The 22,530-nt window shown below is 47.3% G+C and overlaps 1 protein-coding gene across 5 annotated transcripts in view; it reads left to right on the forward strand.

Moving 5' to 3' along the window:
* The window catches only part of LOC138570837 (serine/arginine repetitive matrix protein 2-like), a 638,877-nt gene extending 617,082 nt beyond the window's left edge, over positions 1-21,795 (forward strand). For all 5 annotated transcript variants that reach the window (XR_011303882.1, XM_069649149.1, XM_069649152.1 and 2 more), the window contains one exon: positions 21,603-21,795. The gene's annotated coding sequence lies outside the window, so the exon portion shown is untranslated. The remainder of the gene's footprint in view (positions 1-21,602) is intronic.
* The last annotated feature ends 735 nt before the right edge of the window (positions 21,796-22,530 follow it).

Here is a 22,530-nt window from a genome sequence, read left to right on the forward strand (position 1 = left end):
CCGAGAGGTACTGTATAGAACTACTAGAGCGTCCCCGAGACCATCCTCCACGACAAAGAATACATTCTTTGGAACACCAGAAGAACCTCCTAGAAGAGATAGTCAATCTGCTAGCAAAGGACGCGATAGAACTCGTCCCGGGACACCAGGTAAACAAGGGTATTTATTCAACTTACTTCCTTGTGCCAAAAAGATTTGACAATGCGCCCAGTATTGGACTTACGGCCTGCCAACAAGTATGTCAAGTCCCAAAAGTTTGGCATGACAACTCTCCAAGAGGTAATCCCCCTCCTAAAAAAGGGGGATTACATGGCAACATTGGACATGAAAGATGCCTTTTTTCATATTTCCATGTTCCCACCGCACAGAAAATGCTTGCGCTTCAAGGTGGACAGTCGGCACTACCAGTTGAAGGTACTGCCCTTCGGGATAGCTTCGGCCCCAAGGGTATTCACCAAAGTACTGGCGGTGGCGGCAGCACACCTACGCAGGGAGGCAATCCCGGTGTACCCTTACCTGGACGACTGGCTCATCACGGGGGAAACCCAGTAATTTGCAGAACAAACATTCAAAGAACTATCGACCTCCTCTTCGAATTGGGTTTCTCAATAAACGAGAAAAAGTCAAGTCAAGTCTAGTGCCAAGCACATCCAAACAATTCTTAGGAGCTATCCTAGACACTCAATAGGGGTTGACCTTTCCTTCAGAGGAAAGAATTCGGAATATACTGCTGCAAATCCCGCAATACCAGTCCGGTCACCAGATAACGGTACGCAAAGCAATGCGTTTGCTGGGCATGATGGCGTCATGTATTTACCTGGTCCCCCACGCGCGCCTGCACATGCGTCCCATGCAGGAATGGTTGGCGAAACAGTGGTCTCAGGCAAGTGGTCAGTGGGACGATCTAGTGGTCGTTTCGCCAACACTGGTACAAAGCCTTCACTGGTGGACAAGAGAGAATCTGTCCAAGGGGAAACCCTTTTACGATCCCGAGATACAGGCGGTAGTCACAACCGATGCATGCCTGACGGGGTGGGGAGCTCACCATCTCTACCACACAGCTCAGCGTCTCTGGTCTCACGCAGTGGCCAAAAATCACATCAACCTTCTAGAGCTTCTGGCAGTATTCAGAGCGCTTCAAGCTTTCGAACCCTACCTTTTAAACCTGTCAGAGCAAATCCGGACGGACAGCACTACAGCCATGTTCTACCTGAACAAACAAGGAGGGACTCGCTCGCCAAATCTGTCCAAGCTTGCCCAGAAAATCTGGATATGGGCACTCAGACGGAACATCTTCCTGTCATCACATGTTCCAGGGGATCTCAATTCCCTAGCGGATGCTCTAAGCAGAGACCCCCTCCCAGAGGAACACGAGTGGTGTCTACACAGAGAAGTCGTAGAAGATCTCTTCTCTCAGTGGGGTTTCCCCACTATAGACTTATTCGCCACAAGCGAAAACAGACAGTACCCAGGTTTCGCATCCAGGTTACCCCAACCAGACTCCCAGGGGAACGCCCTGTGGATGAACTGGTCAGGGATGTTTGCGTATGCTTTTCCACCAACCCCCCCCCCCCCAATCAGGAAGGTGGTCAACAAGATGCACAGGGAATCGATGACGCTCGTCCTAGTTGCTCCCATGTGGGCGAGGCAACCGTGGTTCCCACACTTACGCAGACTAGCGGTGTCCCAGCACCAAGGTCAGACAGTACATCCTCAACCCAACTCAATGAACCTGGCAGCATGGCTCCTGAGGTCATAGTTTGGGCATCTCAATTTACCTCAGATGTATGGACATCCTAAAAGAATCTAGGAAGCCAAACACGAGGTATTGCTACTTTGACAAATGGAAAAGATTTGTTATCTGGTGCCAGAATAAGCAAATCAACCCAGTTGATTGCAGTCCGTCCACTATAGTCACCTACATGCTCCACCTGCTGGACGCAGGGTTGGTATTTAATTCACTGAAGGTACACCTGGCAGCTCTGTCAGCGTACACCACCTCGCATAACAAAGTATCGTGGTGGAAAGTACCAGTGGTTAAAGCCTTCATGGAAGGAGTAAAGAGACTTCACCCTCCAATTTCTAACCCACTACCAGGGTGGGACCTTAATGTGGTGCTTGCTAAACTCATGAGCCCTCCCTTCGAGCCCATGCATAAGAGCAGTCTCAAACACCTGACATATAAAACTGCCTTCTTGATAGCCATTACGTCTATAAGAAGGGTCAGTGAAATGCAGGCTCTGTCAGTGCAGGATACTTTCTTTACTGTCCATAAAGATAAACCGGTTTTACGAACACACCCTAGGTTCTCACCTAAGTTTATTTCCATATTCCACGTGAACCAGTCCATCGAGGTTCTGGCTTTCTTCCAAGACCCACAAAGCTCGGCTGAGGTGAAACTACACACCCTAGATGTGCATAGGGCGGTCCTATACTATGTAAACAAAACCAGACCGCTGAGGAAAACAGACCAACTCTTTGTCTCCGTAGGTACAGGCAAAGAGTGAGATCGTGTCTCTAAAGGTGCCATCTCTAAGAGAATTATAAACTGTATCCAGCTGTTTTACTCCCTTTCTGAAAAAACTCTGCCTTTCACGCCAAGAGCCCACTCTACAAGAGGCATTGGGGCCACTCTGGCTTTTATTGCAAATGTACCCCTTGACACCATTTGCAAAGCAGCTACCTGGAGCTCTATTCACACTTTTACTCAGCACTACTGCATTGACACCCATTCCAAGACAGATACTCAAGTGGGACAAGCGGTTCTAAGACATTTATTTGCTCATGATCCTTCTCACATCCCACCTCCTTCTTCTAACACTGCTCGCTAATCTATGCACAGAATGTGATCTAAGCAGATTCTACAAGCCTCAGAAGGGATACATTACGCACCGTAATCGTATTTCTGATGCTTGTATCTGCTTAGATTCACATGCGACCCGCCCTTCCTCCCCTCTGAGAGAAGGCGCATGGATGCTTGTAGTCTTATCTTTCTATCTGCTTGGATAATCTGTACTCGCGCTACTCCTCATGCTACCTTATGTCAGAAAAAATACAATCTGAGGGTCCTAGACGCGTGAGGGATCATGGGTACAGTGGACATCACACTAGGGATAGTATTACTGGCATGCCCTGGGTCGATGGCCATTTTCGAGTTTCGAAAAACAAACTAATACTCCGCAGCTTCCACTAGATGTCGGCCTATGCACAGCATATGAATCTAAGCAGATAAAAGCATCAGAAATACGATTACGGTGAGTAATGTATCATATATATGTAGTGTTCTCTTGTTTCTTTAAATGTAACATACGGTATACAGTGTTGAGTCCATACAGACATTATTATGCAGAATAGTATATACGAACTTGGCAAACAAATCACTAGAATTTCCACCCAGATCACCCTCAACTCGGGGTACTGGTACTGCCTTGGCTTTCATTGCCCATGTGCCCTAGAGGCAATTTGTAAAGCAGCAACCTGCAGTTAAGTACACAATTTCACACAGCATTATTGTGTCGACAAGCAGTGTTAAGACAACCGTTTGCCTCTGTACCCTCTATCAACCCACCAGCTTCTTCAGGTATTGGTCATTCGTCTATGCTAAGCAGATCCACAAGCCTCAGAAGACAAATATTACATACCAGTAATAGTCTTCCTGATGCCTGTATCATCTTAGATTCACTTGCGCTCACCCTTCCTCCATTCTTTGGAGTAGAAAGTACATAGACACCTTGCACACCTTTCTTTACTCTAATACAATACACACTTCATGCTCCCTCATGTCATTAACAAAACAATCTGAGGACCTTGGCGTGTGAAGTACCATTGGTACAGTACACGTCACACTAGGGATAGCATTACAAACAAGCCCTGTCGATGTCCTTTTTCAAACTCTGAAAACAAGTCATGCAGTACTCAGCACCAACCATTAGATGTTTGCCCATGATGTGAATCTAAGCACGTACAAGCATCAGAAAGACGGTTATAGGTATGTAGTATGCTATGTATATTTTCACTGAAAAAACGAGCTTAAGTTGAGCTTATCGCAACAAACCCCAAAGTCACGACCAGCTTGATGTACCCCATAATGCCATTTTGTATGTTACTGTGAGTCCCTTCTGTTATAATATGTATGTGCTCTTGGACTTTGCAACGGAAAGGCGGCGGGTTAAACCCAATGTGCTGAATTTTTCGAAGGGTTTAGTTGATCAGATTTATTGCAACAAACTTTTTTTTCAGTTAATTTCAAGGATTTTGTTATACCACCATTTTTTTTCCATGCCACTGGCCTTGATCTTCAGTCGTGGCCAGTGGCCACGGCTTTCGTCCGTGTCCACTTTATATGTTCCACCAATGTGTTTCTTTTAGCTGTGTCCACTGCATGTTCCCCCTCTCTGAGCACATCGGCCAGTGCCTTCGGCTCGGACTAGTAAGCACGGCCTTTGGCTGTGCCCACTCTCTATTTTAAAACACTACCAGGCCACTGGCCACAGCCTTTGGGTCCACTTTGCACCTCCTACCTCACTGTAGCTGTATAAATATAATTTTATTTACTCTTTTTAAAAAAACATGTGCCCTATAACTGCAGGTATTTTAACAATGTACTACAGATAGCCACAGTTATCTTTAGTTATTCGATACCCGGGGTTATCGGGACAATGCAGAAGAAAATGCTTCCCTGCTCGCCTCATCATGGCCTGCTTCCCCACTCCTTTCAAGGCCACCTCACCTCCCCAGCCCTCTCGCCACCCACCTCCCCCCCACACCACTTTTTTCCGTGGTGCACTTTAATTTCCGATGTTTGCCACGATTATCCTACCGAATAACCGCAGCTACCAGCAAAGGCTTGTACTTTGTGTTGTAAACTTTGTCCCCAGCCCCAACTGCCAATTTCACATGGTGTACTCTTGAGCCCCCCCAACCCACCTCTAGTCTGATGGCATTTCATTGTGTTTTGAGCTGCAGATGGCATTTTTCTGCCTTCTCCTTTTTGGGTACACCCATACTCTCTTGCCTCAAACCCCAAAAAATAGCAAATGTTTAGTCCTGAAAAGCGGGTCTGCTGCAATGCACTGTGGTAGATATACCTATAATTTTGAGTAAATATTTTAGAAAACTACTGGACAGAATAAACCCAGACACCCCATTCCCCCACAAATCAAGTCAATGCTTTGTGTCCAAGTTGTTTCATACCTGGTCCTATTCCGTCCAGCAGTTTTCGCTGTGCATTCGAGCAAAAGCTGTCATTTTTTGCTCTGTGGGAATATGAATTTAGATTAGGCCTAAAGTGTTATTTTTGTTTTTGTAGTAACTTGTTTAGTTTTTAACCACTCTTTCCCTACATTTCCAGTAGCATGCTCTGAGTTACTTATTGGTTCCATTACAAAAATAAATGCTTCATTTAGTGAGGGCACAGTCCCCACTAGGCTTAAAGGGTCATGGATCACCCCAATCTTAAAAAAAAAAGCTGACTTAGACCCGGGAGAGGCAAAGAACTACCGGCCTATCACCAACTCCCCTTTCATCCTGAAGATCATGGATAGAGTGGCCTAGAACCGGCTGGCAACTTTTATTAATGAACATACGATACTCAATAATGGACAGTCAGGATTCTGCCCAGGTTACAGTACGGAGTCGGCTCTGCTGGAACTTAAATCTAACATGATGACCAAAATAAATGAAGGCTCCACAATGCTCCTGATGTCCTTAGACCCCTCAGCGGCATACGCTCTGGTGGACCACCAACTTCTTGTGAACAGATTGGAGGAAAGAACCAATTTGATACTAATGCGAAGAATTGGATGCTGTCCTTCCTAGGTTCAGGAACTATCAGTCTGTAGTAAACCAGCACAGGCAGACCCAGTCACCATGAATGATGGTATACCTCAGGGGGCAGCCCTATCACCGATTTTATACAATTTGTTCACAGTCTCCTTCTTTGACGATCTGGAAAATAGGAAAGTATGTTTCTTGAATTACGCTGATGACTTGGTCCTATTACCCTATCCGGAAACTATGACCAGGACGTAGCAACTGTAGCAGAAATATGATTTCATTCACAAATGGATGGACATGAACGGCATGGCCCTGAATCCCGGAAAAATAGAGCTGATGCTGACATCAGATTACCAAACTTTCTGTATCGATAACCATGTTATCCAAGTTAAGGAGAAAATAAAAATCCTTGGAGTTACATTTGAGCAGTCGCTAAGTATGTCAGCTCATGTAAACAACTTTGTTTCCTCGTCGGCATACTATATTCGACTCCTGGCACGTATAAGACCATTCCTGTCACAAACAGGATGTGAAACCATCACGAGAGCTATTATATCTGCAAAACTTGACTATTGCAGTTCGTTACTTATTGGGATAAACAAAACTGAACTGAACAAACTCAGGTAGTTCAGAATAGTTCTATAAGAGCACTTATGGGGTTAAGAAAATGTGCCCATGTCTCAGAGATAAGAACGAAACTGCACTGGCTACCTATAGAGCAGAGGGTGACTTTTAGACTCCTAACTATCACGTTTAAGGCTCTTGCCGGTGATGCACCGACTTATAAAGCTAATAGGCTAAAACCAAAGCAAATAAAATGGTCACTCCGCTCAAACAGATTGAAACCTTGACGTTCCTAAAACCTCCTTAGAACTCGTGAGAAAGTGTGCTTTGTGGTCTAATGCTCCCACAACATGGAACACATTACCATCAAACATAAAAAACTGTGGCTTGGAGAATTTAAATATAAAATCAAGAGACACCTCTTTAGATAATCAAAATTCTTATGCTTTCAGTCTTGAAACATCCACTCCAATGATCTGCGCCCATATGCCTCCGGCCACTTTGGTTGCGCATAACAAATAATATTAATACTAATAGGGGGAGGGGAGTACCGGTACAATTTTGTCAGCCAGCAAAATTTCAGCTAAACCAGTTGTACGAGTGAAAAGTTATTAGCAATTCATTAATATATATATATCTAGATCCCTCTCTGAGGCTTGTGGAATCTGCTTAGATCACATGCTGTACATAGGCCGATATCTAGTGGAAGCTGCAGAGTATTACAGTTGTTGTTTTTAAAACTCGAAAAGGGACATCGACAGCACGTACCAGAAGGCCTTGTAAAGTCAAGGGAGTCTAAGAAGAGCTCCTCTAAGACCCCTCATAGGGATAAAACACAGAAGGATAGGTCCCCTCAAAAGAGTAAGGAACCTCAGACACAGTATTCCCTGTCTTTAGCCTTAAAGAAGAAAATTACACCTTCTACTGTAATCCCTCCCACTCAAGAAGATTTAGGTCTCCCACCTCAACCTATCGTCATTCCTAGTTCTGCCGAATGGTCATCTGAAGATATAGATGGGTCATGAGAAGAATGTCCTTCGTGGCAAATTTTTATGAGATAGACCCTGACTACTTCACAAGTTTTCAATCCACTCCTCCCACAACAGCGGCCTCTGGGTCTCAGAACGCTGTTTAACCTCCTGCTAAGAAGTCTCTCCCTGGTGAGCAAGACCCCACTGTCATTGACACGGACACTGATCACGAAGACCGCTATGTCCAAGAGGCCGCAGACCCTTATTATGGGGATAATGAGGACGATCCCGATAGACATGTACAACATCGATTCCCCTGTTGTAGACTCACCCATAGATAATCAGCCTCTTCTGAACAAGGTACTTATCAAAGCGGCTGAAATCTTGGGAGATAAAAAAAAGCTGTAACTCTGTTTATTCCCCTTCTAAAGAAGTCTGTCTAGCAAAAGGTACAACCGTCGCTGGAAACGCCCAATCAGACGCGGGCAGTGAACCCCCACATAGAGAAACTTTTCAGACCTGCACTATCAGACCCGATGTAAATCAGGGGGCAGTTAAAGCCTGACTCTCTAGTTACTACAACAAGAAAAAGAGCAAGTACTCCCCTAGCTTCCTCTGAGGCTCCTCCAGACAACGAAAGTAAGAGGCTTTACACAATGGTTAGGAAGGTGGCCTCTACGGCTGCATTCCAGACCAGGATTGCTAATAACGCTCCCTTATTAGCTAGTTAAAACTGCCATAAATGAGACGAAGTCTCAGCGTTACTCTCCTCAGCCCCGGAACCTCTCAAGACTCATTTAGTACTGATGGCTGCAGAAGGGAGGGCAGTGTCAAGCTGCCGGAGTCCGGTCCCTGGGTATCGGAGGCATTAATAGTTGTGTTTTGGGTTGAGTGCACTGCGTTTCCTTGACCTTAATGTTAGCCAGCAGCCATTGTCCCAGTTCAAGATGGAGAACTTCCTGCTCAGCAATAATTAGCTAAGGACTATTGTGATGCAGTTTGGAACCTCAGGAGAGGTTCTAAACTGCCGTTCATTCAAGATCCCATTGAGAGTGGTCACAGCGCTCAAGAGCTCCAGAATAAACTATAGAAACCAAGGAAAAGAAACCACATATCCAGGAGGACTTCTTCAGAAAGAGCCAGAGACTAATTTTTAGATAAGTTACTGAGAAAATGACTTCCTATTATAGTTTTCAAAAGGAATTGTATGTACAGCATTTATTTAAAGACAGTGGAAGAAAAGTCTGAAAATGGTATTTACAAGTTTTCAAATTGGATATACTTGTGCGCGTCAGCCTTAGTAGAGTAAAGTAACATTGTGCCGGCTCACGCGTGTGTTTTTCCTAAAGCATTGAAATGTTTTAATAATGCGTCGTGAATCCAGCCGCATTAGAAGAACAGACCTAGCGGCGTGTGTAACGTGTGATTGAAGCTCAGTGCGAGTTGCAGCATCAAGCGTTTGTTTTTTCAGCTGTTCAGCGCCATACAGTTTTCCGTTGAACCGTTACGGGTTTCCGTGTGTGCATTTCTTTTTTTGTTTGAAGCAGTCAGCTGAGGAGTCAGTTTGGCTTTCGTGTGCGCGGAGCGGAAGAATCCGTCTTCAATTCAGAATCTGGCACGGAGAGTCAGCATGTACTCGCGCAAATCCAGTTTTGGCAGTAAGATCCCTGCAGTAAGTGGCAGCGCATGGTGACAGAGTAGATTGCTAAGAATACCGTAAATGCGCAGCAGCAAATATTTCTCAATGAAAAGTTGGCAAGGTTAAATTATCGTGTGAATTCAAGTTACTACAGGAAAGCTTTCCAGTCAGTTCAGCACTGAGATAGTTTAAATAAAGTAACTGACTCTGTAAGCATGTGAGTTGGACCTTTGGAAAGGAACTCCAGTAAAACAGAAGCTTAATTCATAAGAAACTCATACTGTGGAACTAGTAAACAATAGAAAAAGGAAGTTAAATGCAAGTGAGCAACATTTGAAAGGAGTCCCAGAGAGTCAAGAAGGCTGAGCAGTAAAGGCTTTAGCAGAGTTATAAGGAATTTCTTTCAATTTAAATTGCCTCTAGGCAATTAGCAGAGGCTCTCAGGTAGCAGAGAGTGCTGGGAAGAAGCATATGATTTCTAGTGCTGGTGTAATGTGATTAAATACTTCATCTATGCTGCATTATTGCAGGTTATCCAGTGTTCCAGAGTATCTGAGAGTGAAGGGAACCAGAGGAGTCCTGACCATTTGTTGTGTTCTCCAATTCCCCTTTCCCCCAGTCTGGACAACTCAATAGTTGTTACAACTAACTGTTGGGTGTTCCAGTTTGTGGGATTTGGTGGGCTATTTGTCTGCTCATTCAGGATTTCTGCACTGGGAGCTGATAGCCTGCTAAAGAGCGGTCTTGATGCCGCAGACAACGCCGGCAGAATCATAGCTGAGGGAACCATTATTAAGCGTTGCTCTTAGTTACGCCAATCCGGGTTTAAGCCAGAGACCCAGGCTACTCTCAAAAAGTCAGGGAACAGCCTGGGGGAACAATCTAGGCCAAGCCTCTCAGAATTACCAGAGAGGACCGCGCAGATCGTGCGGTCTGGGAAAGGGTCCCTCTTCCAGAGGTGGTACCCCACCTCAGAAGCAGTGACATCCTGCTTCAGGTGCCCTCCCATGCCTCTCCAGTAGGAGGGCGCATTGCCAACTTCACTCAAGCCTGGGAGGGAATCACCTCAGACAGATGGGTGCTGTCCACCATAGAAGGCCGATATTGTATAGCGCTTCTCGAGCAACCCCGGAATCACCCCCCACACCAGAAAATCCACGCCAAAGAAGACCATTGCATCCTCCTCGAGGAAATAATCACGCTGCTCCAAAAGGACGCCATAGAAATCATCCCGGCCAACCAAGTAAACCGGGGTATTTATTCAACTTAGTTCTTTGTGCCAAAGAAAGATCTAACAATACCCCCAGTATTCGATTTGCGCCCTGCAAACAAATATGTCAAGCCACAAATGTTCTGCATGACTACGCTACAAGATGTAATCCCTCTGCTAAAAAAGGGCATTACATGGCAACACTAGATATGAAAGATGTTTATTTTCATATTTCAATGTTCCCAGCGACCACAAGATTCTTGCATTTCAAGATAGCGAACAAGCACTACCAATTCAAGGTCCTGCCCTTCGGAATAGCATCTGCACCAAGGGAATTCACGTAGGTACTGCCGGTAGTGGCAGCACAACTGTGCAGGGAGGCAATCCCAGTGTACCCTTACCTGGACGACTGGCTGATTAGAGGGGAGTCGCCCCTAATTTGCAGACAAAACATTAAAAGAACGATCAACCTTCTCTTTCAATTGGGCTTTTTCCATCAACGAGAAAAAATCAAGCCTAGTGCCATGCACAACCAAGCAGTTCCTAGGATCTGTTATGAACTCAGAAGAGGGGTTGGTCTTTCCGTCAGATGAAAGAAGATAAGCGTATGCAAAGCTATGCGTTTGCTAGGCATGATGACATCTTGCATTTACCTGGTGCCACACGCGCGCCTGCACATGCGACCCATGCAGGAGTGGTTGTCAAAACCATGGTCTCAGGCAAGCGGTCAGTGGGACGATCTAGTGGTCGCCTCGCCAACACTAGTACAAAACCTTCATTGTTGGACAAGAGAAAATCTGTTGAAGGGAAACCCTTTCCACGATCCAGAAGTGCAAGCGATTGTCACAAAAGACGCCTCACTCGCCTGGTGGTGGGGCTCATTACCTTCATCACACAGCTCAAGGTCTGTGGATTCATGCTACGGCGCAGAACCACATCAATCTTTTGGAACTACTGGCGGTGTTCAAAGCCCTTCAGGCGTTTGAGATAAACCTAGCTAACCAGTCAGTGCAAGTCTTCACTGACAGCACTATGGCGATGTTTTACATCAACAAACAGGGGGGGCACACGTTCTCCAAATCTGTCCAAGCTAGCATAGCAAATTTGGAAATGGGCCCTCAGACGGAAAATATTCCTATTGTCACAGCATGTTCCAGGGGAACTCCACTCTCTGGCAGACTCTCTGAGCAGAGATCCTCTACCAGAGGAACACGAATGGCAACTAGACACAAGGGTCGTAAAGCAACTCTTCTCTCAATGGGGTTTCCCCACAATAGACTTGTTTGCACAAGCATAAACAGTCAGTGCCCAGACTTTGCGTCCAAGTTCCCCCAGCCATGCTCCAAGGTGAACACCATATGGATGAACTGGTCACGGAAATTTGCTTACTCCCGTCCCTCCCCTCGCACCCCCCCCTCCCACCTCCACCGACTCCTCTCATGAACAAGGCGGTGTACAAGATCCACAAGGAACTACTGACGCTCATCCTAGTTGCTCCTATGTGGGCAAGACAACCTTGGTATCGCATCTGCGCAAACTGGCGATGTGCGATCCCATCTTGCTCGTGTGCCTGATCAATCTACTCACTCAGCATGGGCGATTAACAGTGCACCCACAACTACACTCAATGAACTTGGTCGCATGGCTCCCGAAGTCATAAAGTTCGGACATCGTAACCTGCCACAGAGGTGTATGGATATCCTGACGGAAGCATGAAAGCCTAAATCTAGACAGTTATTTCGACAAGTGGAGGAGATGTGTAATTCGAGGGGATTGTGTCCTCCGACGTATTCCACATCTGACAGTCCACAGCTGTGCTGCTTTGCAAACATTTTTGGCGTTGGTGTCCTATGTCGATGACGTCGATACGCTGTCCCTCGAGAGCCGACGTCACCGGATGTTATATGTAGGAAGCACAACGCCCGTAGCCTTGGTTCCGTTTTTTCCACGAATGTGTCTGCTTCGGAATCTCGGCACACCTCGGTTCTTCTCCTTTGAATCGGTTCTTCTAACTTTGTATTGAGAATATGTCTTCGTCTTCTTCTACCCCGAAGTCGGGCTTCAAGAAGTGTCGGGACTGCGTTTCCAAAATGTCAATTACGGACCTGCACAACGTCTGCCTCTGGTCCCTCGGCGAGAGCCACAACACTGACCACTGCGATGAATGCCAGTCCTTGACGTCCAAAGCCTTGCGGGAGCAGAAGAAGTTGTCTGTAGGGTAGGGTTTCCAAACCCTGTAAGTCGAAATCCGCTGGACTTGCAACCAACGATTCGAGGGGCGACTCTCCGTGTCAGCGTAAGTCCAGGGGGTGTCGGTCTCGAAGTGGTTCCCGCCATTCATCTGCTTCTTCTAGGCATTCGCGGAAGCGCAGTCACCGGTCGACTTCCTCGTCAGAGGACTCCGCCAGACGGCGGGTAGCTTGTCCCACCAAGCATTCATCGTCGGCGGAATGGGATGCATTCCGCAAGGAGATGATGGCGATTTTCAAATCGCTGGGCACCGTTCTGTCCGCGCCTTCGAGAGAAACCGGCAAGGAATGAGCTAGAGCCACCGCTCGCACGCCTTCGGGCTCGGGCCGTCAGCGCGATCATCGGGAGCCGTCGAGGTCCTGATCGGACAAGGTTGATCGTCATAGCTGTGCCTGGTCCAGGTCCTGGTTCTCGACACCCTCGAGACCGTCTGAGCCTGTGAAGCCTTCTAAGAAGGCATTGACGCCGTTGGGGCCATGTCCGTCGAGGGACTCTCTCAAGGCTCCGGCTCTGAGGAAGTTGTCGTGCCATCGGCGCCGAGGCCGTTGAAGGTCATGCTCGAAGCCGTTGTCGAAGTCGTCAGCGCCTCGGTCGATGTCGACACCAATTCCATCGGCGCCCTCAACGCCTTTTGAGGAGGATTTACCGGAGGTGCCCCGGAGGGCTGTGGAAACTCAGAGAAAGGCCCTCAGTAAGTCGGTGAGGCCTGTATTTGAGCCTTTTTCTGTACCCTCATTCCAGCCTTTGGATTACATTTCAGAGGTGGAAGAAGGGTCGGATGAGGAGGGGGTTGTACCTCCTGAGGTTCCTGATGACCTGTTGTCTGGTCACAGCCAGATGGAAGACCTGTGTCAGTCCTTACATGACGCCAGTGGTCTGGACACCTCTCTGGAGGTTGAGTTTGGCAGGCCTGAGACTGGTACACATGCTGAGTCATTGTACATGAGTCTCATGTCGAGGGTGACTGAGTACTTGGGGTGGTCTGCTCCACCTATGGATTTTCTGCAGAATGACCTGACAGATATATTGGACCAATGTCCACCCACTGACCCAGTGCTGCCATTTCATATGGCCTTACAGAGAAGGGTGGCGGCGGCAGCAGCTTGGACTGCTCCGGAGAGTCTCCTGGCAGTGAATAAGTCGCTACTGAAAAAATACCATCCAGCCAGTGGCGACCCCTGCTACTTGTCTATGTACCCCACTCCGGAGAGTTTGGTGGTGCAGGCGGCTACGGCCTCAGCGAAGCAGGCTGCGTACCCTACCATCCCTCCGGATAGGGACGACAAGCGCTTTGATGGTTGGACGAAGAAAGTATTTTCATCTTGGGGTATGGCTTTAAAGGCAGCCAACTCGTTTGTACCTTGGCAAGATTCACTCACACTCTGTGGAATTGTCTACCTTTGGCGGCTGAACATATTCCCGAAGGGGAGGAATGGGATGGTTTTCTAGCCTGGTTCAAGATGGCAAGGATGCCATGTGTGAATCCGTTCAGTCGGGTCTGGACGTGGCAGACTGTGTCAGCCGATCCATGGCGGCGAGCACCGTGATGCGCAGGTTTGCGTGGTTGCGGAAGTCGGGGGTTGCTCCTGATGTACTTCTCAACATGCCCTTTTGAGGGTGTCCATCTTTTTGCCAGCAAGGCTGACGAGAGCCTTGAGGTTGCAGACCTTCAAAGCTGCAGCAAAGTCCTTGAGCGCTGCAGCGCGTCAACCTCTGCCTTTTCGTCCTAGGGGACAGCAATGGAAGGGAGGTTCCTTTCGATTCTACTCTTCCTTTGGTAGATCGAGAGGAGCTGCCAGTCAAAGGGGCCAACGTAGGAGTACCAGAGGTGGAAAACAAGGTACTCGAGGTGCTAAAGCCGCTTGGGCAGTTGTCTCTTTGCCCTCAGGCACTGCTGCTTCCGCTCAGTCATGAGGCCATGGCCCATGGTTCGCCGGTTGGGGGAAGGCTGGTGCAGCATCTTGTAGAATGGCGTGCCATTACTTCAGATGTGTGGGTTCTAGAGATCATTGCCCACGGTTACTGTCTTCCTTTTCATCGGAGGCCTCGCGACATTCCACCGGGGAAGCTCTTTGAAGCGTCAGGATCCGCTCCTTGCGCAGGAAATCCTATCCCTGATGGAGAAAGGCACCATAGAACTGGGAGAGGAACAAGGGATGGTATCCCCCATATTTTTTGATCCTGAAAAAAGACGGTGGGATTGAGACCCATCATGGACTTGCGTGGTTTGAACAAGCTCCTCAGGAAGGACAAGTTCAAAATGGTTACTCTTTCTCAATCCTCCAGGCCCTTCAACTTCAGGATAGGTTGGTGTCTCTCGACCTCAATGATGCTTACTTTCATGTGCCGATTCATCCCAAGCACAGGAAGTACCAGAGGTTTGCGACTCGAAATTTCAGTTTCGGGTCCTGCCGTTCGGATTGACCTCCACCCGAGGGTCTTCACCAAGCTAATGGTGGTGGTGGCAGCGAATCTCAGGAAAGGGGATTCACGTCTACCCCTACCTGGATGATTGGTTGATCAGGGCGCACTCTCCCGAGCAAGCCCTGGGTCATCTGCCCATCACCTGCCACTCCCATCACAAGGTGGACTTCTCCCTCAACTTAAAGAAGTCTCATTTGACACCTACCCAGCCGCTCCAGTACATTGGAGCAGTGCTCGACACATCCCTGGGGCAGTGTTTGCCTCCCCAGGTGAGGGCTCATCACATTCTGCAGATGGTAGACCAGTTTCAACGTGCCCAGAGTCTCCCGGCGTTCGATTTCATGAGGTTGCTCGGCCTCATGGTATCCTGCATTCTACTGGTGCCAGAGGCCATGCTGCGGATGAGATCTCTGCATTGGGCTCTCAAGATGCAGTGGTCGCAGTCCTCCGGCAGGATGTCAGATCCCGTTCAGGTTCCGCCCTCGGTCGCCCAGTATCTTCAGTGGTGGGCCGTCGAAGGCAATCTGATGAGGGGTGCACCATTTTGCTACCCTGGCCGGAGGTGACGATTGTTACGGACGCATTCCTCATGGGATGGGGAGCTCATGCCAACGAGTTGACAGTCGGCGGTCATTGGTCTCCGTCGGAGTCCATACTCCACCTCAATCTGTTAGAGCTGCGGGCTTTCAGGCTGTGCTTGGGAAATTGTCCTGAGTATGACGGACAATACAGTGACAATGAACTACCTCACCAAAAAGGGGGCAGAGGGCAGGGGTCACTCCCACTGTGCAGAGAGGCGATACAGCTCTGGTTCTGGGCCATTCAGCAGGAAATTTCGATCTCGGCAGTTCATCTGGCCAGAGACGAAAACGCGGGGGCTTCAACCAGAAGTGTGAAAGATTCTGCTTGCATGAATTTCCGCCAAGAGGAGCCTCAGGGGACGCGTTCGTAGTGGAGTGGTCCTTCCCACTGCTGTACGCGTTTCCTCCAGTCCCCGTCATTCCGCAGGTGTTACGGAGGTTCGGTTCCCGAATGATCCTCATTGCTCCGGCATGGGCCAGGAGAGCGTGGTACCCGGACCTTCTAGACATGTCCATCTGCCCTCCATGCTGTTTTCCCTACTGAGACGATCTGCTCTCACAGGAGGGGTGTCGGGGTTCTCCATCCCGAGGTCCAGTCCTTCAGCCTTCATGCTTGGTATCTGAAAGGTTGAGGTATAAGGATTGGGACCTCCTCGAAGACTTGATGGAGGGTTGCTTTCGGCCAGAAGGCCCGCAACAAAATCCCTGTACTGTTGCCATTGGAGAAAGTTCTGCAACTGGTGCAGGGTACAGAATGTGGATCCTTTTCAATGTTCAATTCCTGTGGTTCTGTCTTTTTTGCTTTCATTAGCCAACAAGGGCCTGCAAGTGGGTACCATTAAGGGTTACCTGGCAGCGCTGTCCATATTTAAGCTCTCGTCTGAGGATTGTTCTTATTTTAAGATTCCTTTGATTTCTCAGTTTCTGAAAGGACTAACTAATGTTTCCACCGTCACCTTTCCAGGTGCCGGGATGGGATTTGAATTTAGTTCTAAAATTCCTAATGGGAGCTCCGTTTGAGCCCTTAAATTCTTGTCCATTGCAACTGTTGTCCTTTAAGACTGTATTTTTAGTTGCGGTTACTTCCGCTCGCAGAGTGAGCGAGTTGCAGGCACTTTCCGCCAAGCCACCTTTCACGGTGTTCCATAAGGACAGGGTTGTCTTTAGGGTTCATCCTTCTTTTCTTCCGAAGGTTGTGTCGGAATTTCATTTGAGCCAGAAGGTAATTCTTCCGGCGTTTTATCCTCCTTCGCATCCTGGTAAGGAAGAAGAGAGGCTCCATAGGTTGGATCCTAGGAGAGCTTTGAGTTTCTCTCTCTTACGGATGTCCTGGGTCAGAGTGGACGATCAGCTCTTTGTTGGATACGCTGGAAGGCGTTTAGGTCAAGCTGTTTCTAAGCAGACCATGTCCAGATGGATCATTTTGACGATCTCTGAATGTTACCGTTTGGCGGGTAAGGACCCTCCGGTAGGCTTACGGGCTCATTCTACTAGGGGTGTGGCTGCCTCCACTGCTCTGCAAAGGGGTGTTCCCATTTGTAATATCTGTGAAGCAGCCACATGGGCCTCTGTCCATACTTTTGTGAGACACTATTCCCTGGATTCCATCCATGGGCAGGATTTGGCCTTTAAGAAGGTGGTCCTCTATTCAGCAATTTTATTGGGCATTCTAAAATTCTAAATTCTTTTCCCACCTCCATACGTTGGTACTGCTTTGGGAGTCTGTCGGAGAGGTGGAATACGTCGGAGGACACAATCCCCTCGAAGAACTAGTTACTTTCTTACCTGGTAACGTTCTTTCGATGGAATGTTCCTCCGACGTATTCCACATTGAACTCTCCCAGCCTGCCCCTCTACAGAATTCTTAGGTGATTGCAGCTTACGTTTCCGCAAGGCTTTCTGTAGTCATACTGGCAGAAGATTGGTGCCACACGTTCTGGGAAAAAAACTACAACTGAGGTGTCAGGCGTCGTGTGTCCTACATATAACATCCAGTGACGTTGGCTCGCGATGGAGGGCCTCGAGGGACAGCGTATAGCGTAGGACACGGACGCCAAAAAAATTTCCGAAGCAGCACAGCTGTGGACATTGCTGTCAGAGATCTGGAATACGTCGGAGGAACATTCCATCAAAAGAAAGTTACCAGTTAAGAAAGTAACTTGTTCTTTGGTGCCAGTCTAAACAAATTAACCCCATAGCATGTACCCCATTCCAAATTCTAATTTACGTGCTCCACTTGCTAGACTCAGGGTTAGTATTCAACTCTTTAAAGGTCCACCTGGCGGCCTTGTCAGCCTACACCACCTCCCACAATAAAGCATCATGGTGGAAGGTGCCGGTCATCAAGGCATTCATGGAGGGGGTAAAGAGACTTCACTCTCCGGTTTCCAACCTGCCGCCCGGATGGGATCTCAATGTAGTACTTGCTAAGCTCATGAGACCCCCCCCCCCCCTTTCGAGCTGATGCACAAGTCAAGTTTTAAACACCTGACTTACAAGACTGCCTTCTTAGTGGCTATTACTTCCAGTGCAGGATCCTTTCTTTGTCATACACAAGGACAAGCTGGTTCTACGTACTCATCCTAGGTTCTCTCTTAAGGTATCTCTAAATTTCATGTGAACCAGTTCATTGAGCTTCCGGCTTTCTTCCAGAACCCAAAAAGCTCAGCTGAGGTAAAACTCCATACACTAGATGTAAGAAGGGTGGTCCTTTACCATGTAAACAAGACCAGACCGTTAAGGAAAACAGACCAACTGTTTCTCTCCGTAACCACAGGCAGAGAAGGCAATCGCATTTCCAAGAATGCCATCTCCAGGTGGATAGTCAGGTGAATACAACTGTGCTATTCCCTGTCAGACAAGACACTGCCTTTCACGCCTAGCACTCACTCTACAAGGAGCACGAGAGCTACTCTGGCATTTATTGCAAATGTCCCCCTAGACAGCATTTGCAAAGCAGCTACATGGAGATCAGTACACACTTTCACTCGGCACTACTGCATTGACACACATTCCAAGACAGATACACAGGTGGGACAAGCGGTTCTAAGACATCTGTTCGCCCATGAACCTTATCACAACCCACCACCGTCTCCTAATGTGATCTAAGCAGATTCCACAAGCCTCAGAAGGGATACATTACTCACCGTAATCGTATTTCTGATGCTTGTATCTGCTTAGATTCACATGCGCCCACCCTTCCTCCGCTCGGAGAGAAGTCACATAGATGTTTATATGAGCTTTCTGTTATTTATCTGCTTGGATATAGCTGTACTCACGCTACACTTCATGCAACCTCATGTCAGAACAAAAACATCTGAGGGACCTCGACGCGTGAAGGACCATGGGTACAGTGGACGTCGCACAATGGATAGTATTACTGGTACGCCCTATCAAAGTCCCTTTTCGAGTTTCAAAAACAACTGTTAAACTCTGCAGCTTCCACTAGATAGCCTATGCATAGCATGTGCATCTAAGCAGATACAAGCATCAGAAATACGATTATGGTGAGTAATGTATCATATCAGATCATATAAGATATATATATATATATATATATCAGTGGTCTTCAAACTTTTTTATCCTTGCCCTCTCTAAGCAAATGTTGGGCAAGCCAGGTCCCCCACATTGCCAGTAGTTATCAATCGCCATGAATTATTTTATGCCGTTACACAGTCCAAGGGCTTCCTCAACCCTGCTCAGTCCATGTGCTCCCCACCCCTCTCCCAGCAGTCCCTGGGCTCTCCCACCCCACTCTTACCAGAGTATCCAGGCTCCCCCACTGCTCTCCAAGCACAGTCCCTGGGCTCACCCTACCCCACCCCTAGCACAGTCCCTGGGCTCTTCCCATCCCTCTTCCAGCACAGTCCCTGGGCTCTTCCCATCCCTTTTCCAGCACAGTCCCTGGGCTCTTCCCATCCCTCTTCCAGCACAGTCCCTGGGCTCTTCCCATCCCTCTCCCAGCACATACCTTAGCCTCTCCCACCCATCTCCCAAGACCGACTTTGAGTTTACTCATTCCTATCCCAGCTGTCCCTGGGCTCACCCTACTTCTAGCATAGACCCTAGGTTGCCCCACCCCTCTCCCAGCACAGTCTCTGGGCGCCCCCAACACTCCCAGCAGTCCACAACCTCCTGCTTCCAGTGAATCCAAAGCTCTCCCACCCCACTCCTCCACAGGATCAAACCTTTCCACCCCACTCGCACACAGGAGCAAGACCCACCCCTTACCTGGTGCCACAGCCATCCTTGCCCGCTCCATCGTTCCTCTGCCGCAGAGAGAAAAAAAAACCTTTGTTTTTTTCATATGGATCATGGGACGTTGACTGCCCTCCTAGATTTTAAATCTAATATTACAGGTATTATTGAGGAAGGTAGTGCAGCTTTACTTTTGTTAGATCTTTCCTCAGCGTTTGACTTGGTCGACCACGCACTGTTGGTGAATAGACTGATTGAGGTTGGGAAATGCACCCCTCCACCCCACCCCACCCCCTGGCTGGAAATTGGTTCAAGTCATTTTTGGGACCAAGGATGGCTACAGTGGCTAAAGGTAATGCCCACTCGCTAAGAAAACGTTTAACTTGTTGTCCCTCAGGGATCATGTTTATCTCCATTGCTTTTAATGTGTATTCTAAACCCCTATGTGATCTGCCTGTCACGCTGGAAGTCCAGTTTGCAAATTATGCAGACGACACTCAGTCTTCAAACTAACGGGTTTATAGCGAAGATGTGGACAGAGTTAATAAGGTATTTGAAGCCATACGGATATGGAGGGCTGTAAATTACTGGCTCTGAATGACTCAGACAGAGTTGCTTGTCATTGGCACCCAGCAAAAGTTAAAAAACCAAAACCCCCAGTACAAATGCTTCTTGGTCAATGGCAATGCCATTACAGTTTCAAATGATAGGTGTCTTCTTTGACTCATCTGTCCTTCAAGAAAAATGTTTGATATCTTAAGTCATCCTGCTCCTACTATACGAACTTACTGTGGCAGATCCGCCCGTACCGATCAGAGGCCAACAGAGCCCTGGTTGCTGCAGCTATTGTAAATACAAAGCTGGACTACTGCAACAGTCTTTTGGTGGGAACCTCTAAGGCCAACATAAAAAGGCTACAGGTGGCACAGAACGGAACTGTACATGCTGTATGTGGACTGGGTCATCGCTCCCAGATTTCTGCATCTTGTAGGAAGCTGCATTGGCTCCCAGGTGAGCAGCAAATTCGATTTAAGGGTTCCGTTCTGGTGTTCAAATGTCTCTCGGGTGAAGCCCCTCTTTATTTTTCGTTGAGGATAAAGGGTTCCTTTCAGGCGGACCCTCCGTTCAAACAATATCATGATGTTGCACCAATCACGTGTCTCTAAAAAGGATTGGTGGCTCTGGCTTTAATGCCTGGGCACCAACCATCTAGAACTCACTCCCTTTTGATCTTACGATCTATGCTACCACAACTCCATCAAAAAAACAACTGAAAACGTTACTGTTTGATAGAAGGATAGATTAATGAGTATAGGATCCCTGCGATAACTGATATACCATCCATTGTAGCCCAAGATTTGTTTTCTGTTAGTCTTTTTTGTGAGAGCACTGCAGCCTTTGGGCGAGTGGCGCAATATAAAAAACATAACACACCTGGAAGTGCACTCTCTTATGCTTCCATTTGTGTTTGTTTCCTGGGTCAGCCATGACCCTACACCTGGCCACCGTCACTCGGAACATGTGTGACGGAGGCCATGTTGGGATGGGATATGAAATATAGTGCACCCCATGCCGTACTGTTTTCTTGCCAGTTTTTCCCCCCCATTGTCTGGCTGTGGAGCCGCACGTCCCAGGAGGAGTAGGATAATCATTTTAGGAATTTCATTGGATGCAACTGTTTCATGGATCCAAATTAAATTTGAATGTTATGAGATGGTGGTATATTTATAGGCACTTCGATTATGGGCATGTTCCTAAACAACTGAATTTCAATGAGTCTTAGCCTTGACACACACATCGAGCACCTCAAAATGCACCAAAAGGTAATTTCTGTTAAGATGAACACACATGGTCTTGCAGAAGTAACATGTCTGGGTCAGTGTGGTTTCAAGTCTCTCATTGTATATGGGTCAAGATGAGGAAATTGGTGTAAATGAAATTTGTAAATGTAATTCCATAAAACAATAAATGTTTTTTTGTTTGTGTTGCAGGGTCTCTTCCATGAAGACTGATTTCTTTCGTTGGTGTGGGGTTTAGTTTGAGTTTCAAATCCCTGCTTGAGCAACTCGTTTTGTATGTCTGTGTTTGCTAAATGTTGCAATAAATCTTATGTAGCAACTAGAGAAAGGAGATTGATCCATTGTATGGTAATGTACCATTTTAATAAAAACATGTTAACCTCTACCTTTGCCTTCGGTAGTTGTTTTATTGCATAAGTGCTTTTGTTGCAATACATTTCTGTAATTGAAATTTCATTCCAGTCTAAATCACTGCCTTATTCAATTTTCTTGACAAGGTTTGCATTGCATTTAAAACTGATTTATTATTAAATGTGTTTAAATGTTTGTGTAGCTTCCTTTTTATTTATCAGAAGGTGTTCATAGAAAGCAAGCAGGACCCTTTTGTGGTGAGTCAGAAGAAGAATATGGATACTCTGAGGGTATGTTTCACTTAATTTTATTAAAGGAAATAAGGCCTAACTTTCACTATCACTATGGGTGGTCCCTACCTATGTTACTAAGGTGCTCGTCGGTCATTCATGCAAGTCCAAAGGAATAAGTATGATGTCCAAACTAACCTAACTGACTCTACCACTATGATAACTTAGATCCGATGAATGGCTCTGGTGCTTGTGGTACCAGTCTTGGGTCTCTTTATTAATATATAATCTTCATATAGTTTCTCGTAATTTCTTGTCTGTCTTTGCAAACATTGGGGCATGTGGTCCTGTTCTCTCTGGGTCTAGAGACCTGATGTCGCCCCATTTCCATATGGGGGTGTCTGAAGGTTTGATGGAGGGTTCCCAAGATTGTAAAGGAGAGTATGGTGGATTCGATTTTTGAGTTCCAGCAGGTATTAAGTTTCATAAAAGTTGTCAAATCCACATCTATGATTACCTCCTCTGGCAGACCAAGTACC

The sequence above is a fragment of the Ambystoma mexicanum genome, chromosome 1p, assembly GCF_040938575.1.
Source record: "Ambystoma mexicanum isolate Mex_15411 chromosome 1p, UKY_AmexF1_1, whole genome shotgun sequence".
Lineage (NCBI taxonomy): Eukaryota > Metazoa > Chordata > Amphibia > Caudata > Ambystomatidae > Ambystoma > Ambystoma mexicanum.